The sequence below is a fragment of the Callithrix jacchus genome, chromosome 3, assembly GCF_049354715.1.
Source record: "Callithrix jacchus isolate 240 chromosome 3, calJac240_pri, whole genome shotgun sequence".
NCBI classification, from domain to species: domain Eukaryota; kingdom Metazoa; phylum Chordata; class Mammalia; order Primates; family Cebidae; genus Callithrix; species Callithrix jacchus.
The window spans coordinates 130,167,605-130,174,761 of record NC_133504.1 but is presented as its reverse complement, the minus strand read 5'-3'; the positions used below and the strand labels follow the sequence as shown (position 1 = coordinate 130,174,761).

The 7,157-nt window shown below is 40.9% G+C and overlaps 1 pseudogene; it reads right to left on the bottom strand.

Moving 5' to 3' along the window:
* Positions 1 to 545: 545 nt before the first annotated feature.
* Positions 546 to 2,326, bottom strand: LOC100393977 (bifunctional purine biosynthesis protein ATIC pseudogene; annotated as a pseudogene).
* Positions 2,327 to 7,157: the final 4,831 nt, after the last annotated feature.

The window sequence follows — 7,157 nt, the reverse complement described above, 5'->3', positions numbered from 1 at the left end:
AGACCTGGAACCAACCCAAATGCCCATCGATGATAGACTGGATTGGAAAAATGTGGCACATATACACCATGGAATATTATGCAGCAATCAGAAATGATGAGTTCGTTTCGTTTGTAGGGACATGGATGAATCTGGAGAACATCACTCTCAGCAAACTGACACAAGAACAGAAAATGAAACACCACATATTCTCACTCATAGGCGGGTGATGAAAAATGAGAACACATGGACACAGAGAGGGGAGTACTCAACACTGGGGTCTATTGGGGGGAAAAGGGGAGGGCCAGTGGGAGGGGGAGGTGGGGAGGGATAGCCTGGGGAGAAATGCCAAATGTGGGTAAAGGGGAGAAAGCAAACAAAACACACTGCCATGTGTGTACCTATGCACCTGTATTGCATGCTCTGCACATGTACCCCAAAACCTAAAATGCAATAAAAAATAAAAAATTTTTTAAAAGACGTATTTTTTGTTAATTTATTCTCAAAGTTTCACTCATGACTCTTCACCTACACATAAGCAAACCATAAAACACGGTGTGATAAAATCAGCGGTGGAAGAGCCGAAGGTTCCTATGAGCGAGGATGATTCCCAGTTCATCGCAGGCCTCAATCACAACTTTGCCAGAGCAGAGCCAGAGGGAGCCACAATGTATGCCACACCACTCCTTTTAGCTCTGTCTACTTTATCTCTGAAAGGGAAGAAGGCATCAGAGCTGACAGAAACCTCACTCAGTTTGTCAACTCATTCCTTCTTCTCTGCCTCAGTGAGTAATTCAGGGACTTCCTCAAACAGGGCCTTCCACTTTATCAAATCTTCATCCTTGCCAATAGTTCCAGACACGTATTAATCGATGGCACTGAAGATTTCTGCTCTCTTCCCTCCCTTTTTAAACTTCAACAAGAGCACTTGTGAATGGTGTCTAAGCCACCAGTAGTTTGCCTTATCTCCTGCAAGGTGGGTGCAGTGTATATGAGACTGCTGTCTGGCTCCAATGCCGATAACCTGCCTGTTCTTGGCATAGCACACGGAGTTGGACTGAGTGTACTTGACAGCAATGGTGGCTACGATGAGATCTCAGAGGCCGGACTCTGGCAGATCTTTATTCTTGGTGACAACATTGCTAAATAATGACTTGTCAACGACACCATTATTTCTCTTCTGGCTTAAATGAAGACCGAAGAGAGTTCGAACTTCATTTTCATCCGGTTTGTAAAACTGGTCCATCTGAAGAACACAGTAGTTTCCATTTTTCTTTTTGGAAAGTATTGTCAAGACTTCTTCATATCCTGGGGCAATTATACCATCAGAGACATCTCTGGAAATAATTTTTGCAGTTGGTACATCACAAACGTCAGACAATGCCACAAAATCGCCAGATGAAGACATCCTATCAGCTCCTCTTGCTCTTGCGTATGCCGTTGAAATGGATGTAAGGGTTTTATAGAGATCAAAGACCATGCAGACTCTGGCCTCGTCTTCACTGAGTGAAATTCCAATAGCAGTGCCTGCTGGGCTGACATGTTTGAAAGAGGCAGCGGCTGGAATACCTAATGCCTCTTTGAGTTCCTTCACCTGCGGCCAGGCGTTCTAAGAATCACACAGATTCTTCTAAAAATCACACACATCCATTTAGAACTGTGATGGGAAGTTTGGGCTTCAGCATGTACAGCTGGGCAGGGGTCTGATGAGGGTTCATTCCATACTGCAAGGGTATCTGAGATATGCCTTTGCTGTACTGTTTCCTGAAATAATCTGAAATTGCTTCATCATATTGTGCCATATGAGTGAATGCCTTCAAGGCTAACTGGCATCTGGTCTCCAAGGAGGTGTCCTTACTCTCGGAGCTCTGCATCTCTGTGGATGCTGCCACATAGTCCTCAGGTTCACACACCACTGTCAGTCGAGCGTGGATTTTGGCTGCAGCTCTCAGTAAGGATACTCCACCAATGTCAACTTGCTCCACAGCCTCCTCAACAGTTACACCTGGAGAAGCTACTGTCTTCACAAAGGGATAGAGATTGCAGACAACAACTCTTATAAGATTGAAATCAAGTCTGGCCATGTCAGCATTATCTTCTGAGATATTGTGAGCCAGGATTCCAGCAAAGACTGCAGGATGCCAAGTTTTCACACATCCCCGCAACATTTCAGGAAATCCTGTCAACTCAAAGAGACATCTCTGACTGCCAGACCAGCATCCCTGAGAGCTTTTGCAGCCCCTCTAGAAGCGACCAGATTCAAACCAAGAGAAATCAGGTTTCTTGCAAATTCCACAAGGCCTGTTTTGTCAGAGACACTAAACAAAGCGAGCTGACCGGGAGCCATGACAGCAGTCGCTGGGTCCAGGGCGAGCAGGAGGCAGCAGCGGTGACACCACCGTAAAATCCAACATTTCTATATTCAATGAGCAACCTGCAGCCCCACACAAATGGTGGATAATTTCCCTAAGTCCTCAAAATTATCTGTCCTATTTAGATAATCTTTAAATGATAGAAATAGATTGAATTGAAATGGAAAAGGACTGACCTTATGCTATGCATCAAATAAGTACAAATGAGAAAACAATCCAAAACAGAAGCTCTCTGCATTTGCACACTTTAGTCCCTATGTCTTCTGACTACTCAATATTACTATTGTAGCATTATTTTATTGTATAAAGCTTTCTGTGTTTTATTCAGATCAATAGGTTTTGTCTTTAAATTTATAGACCTTGCTTGTCCAAGTATCAAATAACTGTTGAAGCCAAGGACTAGGTAAGAGCTCCCTCCACTAATAGGGCCAAAGGGAAGCCTCACAAAGTGAGCTGGCCCTCTACTCCTCTCCAGCTTTTTATCTTCAGAGTCCAGAAGGATCCCAAGATGCTGGGAATATGCCTACTCCTATGACCTTCATACCTCCATTACAAAGGATCAAGTGAAAAGTACCAAATCTTTGAAATCCAGGTAAGATCCATCCTTTCCTCCTGTCCCAATACTGACTAGACTCTACCAGACTCTTTGGGACCATCAGGACAAATTTCATCATGCTCCTTATCAGTGTTTATGTCCTTTTCACAGGAAACCCAAGATTCTCTGCTCACCCTTCCCTGAACTTCCTGAACTTTCTGCTCATTTTCCCTGCGACAAATGAAACAATCAGAAGATGACTTCCAAAAGTTTTCTACTGTACACACTCACCTATTTTCTGCCTGTTTTCTGCCTATTTTCTCCTCTTTCTCTCTGATTACTATTAACTATCTGTGTTCCTAGATAAGATTAACTCTTAACTTTGCAATAGATATCATTATCTCTTGCCTGCCTGAGAGCATTGGTCCAGCTGATTTCCCCTCTCTCTTGCATGGTCATTGTTACTTTTCCCAGTATCTCTCTCTCTCTCTCTCTCTCTCTCTCTCTCTCTCTCTCTCTCTCTCTCTCTCTCTTTTTGCTTCCACCACTTTGTAGAAACTCCTCTTGCTTTAGTCATTGTCACCATGACTGTATTATTACTAATCCAATAGTAAAATTCTCAATCTTCATGCTACTTAACCTATCAATAGCATCTGACACATTTCATTCTTAACTTCTCCTTGATGTGGCTTCTAAAACTCCATACTCACCTGACTTTCTTATAACTCACCCAGGTACTTATGTCAGTCGTGTGGTCATTTCTTTCTTGTTCACCAATCTCTTGATGATGTAGAAACTGAGGACTTAGCATCTATTTTGTCTCTATATCTACTTCTTTGAATCCGACTCCCAGTCAGATTCAAGGCTTTAAATGCTGCTTCTATGCTGGTGACTCTCAGATTTAGATTCCAGCTAGGATCTAGCCTCTCAACTTCAAAGTCCCACTCAACATCTCCACATGCACGTCTCATAGGCATCTTATGTGCGGCCTACCCCAAATCCCCAGCTGAATTCCCAAACTCACCAGCACCCCCAAACCTTCTAAAACAGTCTATCTTAGTGAAGAACAGCTTCATTCTTTCACTTGTTCAGACTCAAAACCTTGGAGTCACCCTTTACGCCTCTTTCTCTCTGTCACACACACACACACACACACACACACACACACACACACACATCTCTCATCCTATTAAAAAACAAATATTACTAACTCTGTCTTCAAAATATATCCAGAGTCCCGTCATGTTTCACCATGTTTGCTGCTGCTATGTTTCTGGCCCAAGTCACCGTGATTTTGCCCAGAGTATTGCAATAGCCTCCTAAGACGTCTTCATGCTTCTTTCTGTGAATTCTCAACATTGCAATAATAGGCATCCTAGGAAAACTTACCAGTCAGATCATGTCATTCCTCTGCTCAAAACTCTTCAATATCTCCCATATAACTCATTGTAGGAACCAATGTTTTTACAGTGAATGGCCTGTAAGTCCCTATAGAATGCGTGGCTGCCTGTTAACTCTCCAACCTTATCTCCTATAAACTCACACCCCTATGCTTCTGCCCTGCTGGTCATCTTACTCCTTCTCAGACTTGCCAGATGTGCCTCCACAACAGTGTTTTCACTGGATTCCTTGGTGGCCTGGAGTGCTCTTCCCACATACACCAACATGACTTATGTCTTCACTTCCTCATTTATAGCCTTTGTACAGGTATCCTCCTCTCAGAAGGGTTTCCCCTGCTTGCCATATTTAAAACTGGAAGCCTTAGCCCTGGCACTCTGGTCTCTTTCCCTGCTTTGCTTTTCTCTGTAGCACTTTCACCATAGAGCACACTACATGTTTTACTTATATTCTTTATTAACTCCCCCTCCCTAGTCAGATGCAAGCTTCATGAGAGTAAGGATTTTTTATTTTATTCTCTGCTCTCTCAGGTTTCTAAAGCACAGCAATTTTAAAAATTGAAAATTTCTTAGATGTTTAGAAAAAAGGCAACATACTCAATTACGGTGTTGTTATAATAATAATAAAACATTCTGTAATGCTTACTGTATGTGGCAAGCACTACTTTAATGGTTTGACTATGTCTGTCTGTTCATAAAATTAAGTCATTTAACCTTCCCAATTAACCTATAAACTACACAATACTTTTGTCTACATTTTATAAATAAAGTAAAGCCCAGAGAGGTTAACAACGAGGCTCAGAATATGCTACCCCAAATATGATGCCTTGGTATTTGAGAAAACAGCAAAAGCAGAAAGGTCACTCTCACCTTCTGCTCATCACTTCTCTCATGAAGCAAAACATAAAACCTAACTGACCTTCCCCATAAGACCCTATACATGGAGGAAAAGAAACTTCTTATCGCTGAAGACACTAAGACCCAGGAAAGAATCTGAGCAAACAGCTTTGCTGAGTCCCCAGTCTATCGCCATTAGATCATACTTGTCCTTCCATATTTTTCCACAACTATCAACTTTATCAAACAGCATCAAAATACACAGGCTCTTCTGTTTCTTTGGATCTTCATTTCTGAAGCCTTCTGTGCCCTGTAACCCTTATATTGGATAAATTGATATCCTTGTCTCTTGTTAATCTTTTGTTTTACAGACCTCAGCCACGAACCTAGCAACATGCATTTAAAAACTCCCTCAAGATTACACTGTACATGGGAAATCAAAATTTGAATCTGGAATTTATGCTTAACTTCTGTAGGCTCTGTTTCCTTTGTTAAAATTGAGAAAAGAAGATCTTTGCAGGATTATGGTGAGAATTTTATAAAACATACTGAGAGTCTGAAGACAACAGCATAGTATCTAACTCTGGCATGTCAGTACGTGGAAGCAATAATTTTGCTGCAACTGCTAAACATACAGAATAAAATTTGGCATAAGGAATCTGAAAATATCTTTCTAAATAGAAGTGCTGTGTTATTTAGTCTCCCAATTTCTGTTTTGATTGGCAGCATTATAGTTAAAAGAAGACTTCAAAATCACACAAATGAAAATTAGTCTTTCCTGTCTATGTAAAAAAATTAATTCATTTTTGTTACTGTTTCCTTTGCTTAGTGGCTGTATTATGCAAGTCTGTATCAATGCACACTTAGTCTAACAATGTAGGCATATTTTTCAAGTGAAAGGGGGTAGACTTTGTAACCACTCAGTATTTGTTTCATTTGTCCAAGCCTCTAACCTTCTCTGCATTCAAGCTTGCAGTGCTCCAATATGAAGAAATCTTTAAATCCCAGGCCTGCTGACTGGCATGAGCTCTGTTCCGGTACCACAGAGGAGCAAGCAATAAGGCTCCAGACAGGGACCCTGAAATGAATTAGGTAGATCGATGTCCCCGTTTGTGTTCCAGTACCCCAAAATACCTTCACAGCATGCGTGACTGTGTGGGGGCCATACTGAATTTGTATTCTAGAAAACAGACTAAAAAGGTCAACATGCATGTATATTTATAAAGGAATCAGTATTTGCTAATCAATCGGGGGAAATGTTTCTTCCTTTGTAGCCATTTCTCAAAGAAGGGCTTCTTAAAGAGAGCTTCTACACTTTTTTTCTATAGAGAGCCTGCAGTCAGCCTTAGAAAACTCTTACAAATTACACTTCTGTATTTTCCAAGATGCTTAGGACAAGGTGTAGTCAAACAGTCCATTCATGCTGCAATCTTATTACTAAGATTAAGGTGCAATGTCAAGTAGTAAGTTTTTTATATTCAATAAAGGGGGGAAATGTGCATACTTGTTTTGAAGCCATATTGTATAAATTCCTTAGACTGGCAAATATTCTTTAGTTGTGAACTATGGGTGGAGCGTGTCAGTTTCACATGTGACAATAATTGTCAACCACCTTTATCAGAATAGAGATTATACTGCTATACAATTCCTCTGATATTAAGAATGAGTAAAGTGATCTTCTATCTCCAGTCTCCAATTCTATAGACTTAAAACTTATTTGTCATGTTATGCAGGGTTAATTAGTTCTGAAAAGATTTGTTTGCCTGAATCAAATACAGATATCTTGAAAAATACATTAATAATGAAAACACTCTTTTGAAAATATAAAATTACAGTTGCTTAATAGACCCCCATCTCCTTTTCAGGTTATGCTGTATGATAGAATATTTCTCCGGAATCCATGTTCTTTATATCAGGTGACTCTTCCATTCACCAAACATAACCCCTGCACCTGACAAAGGGATGGAATTGCTGGACCACACAGCTTGTCTGCCTCTATTCACTCCACTGCTCGGTTTGTTGTGATCACAACATTTC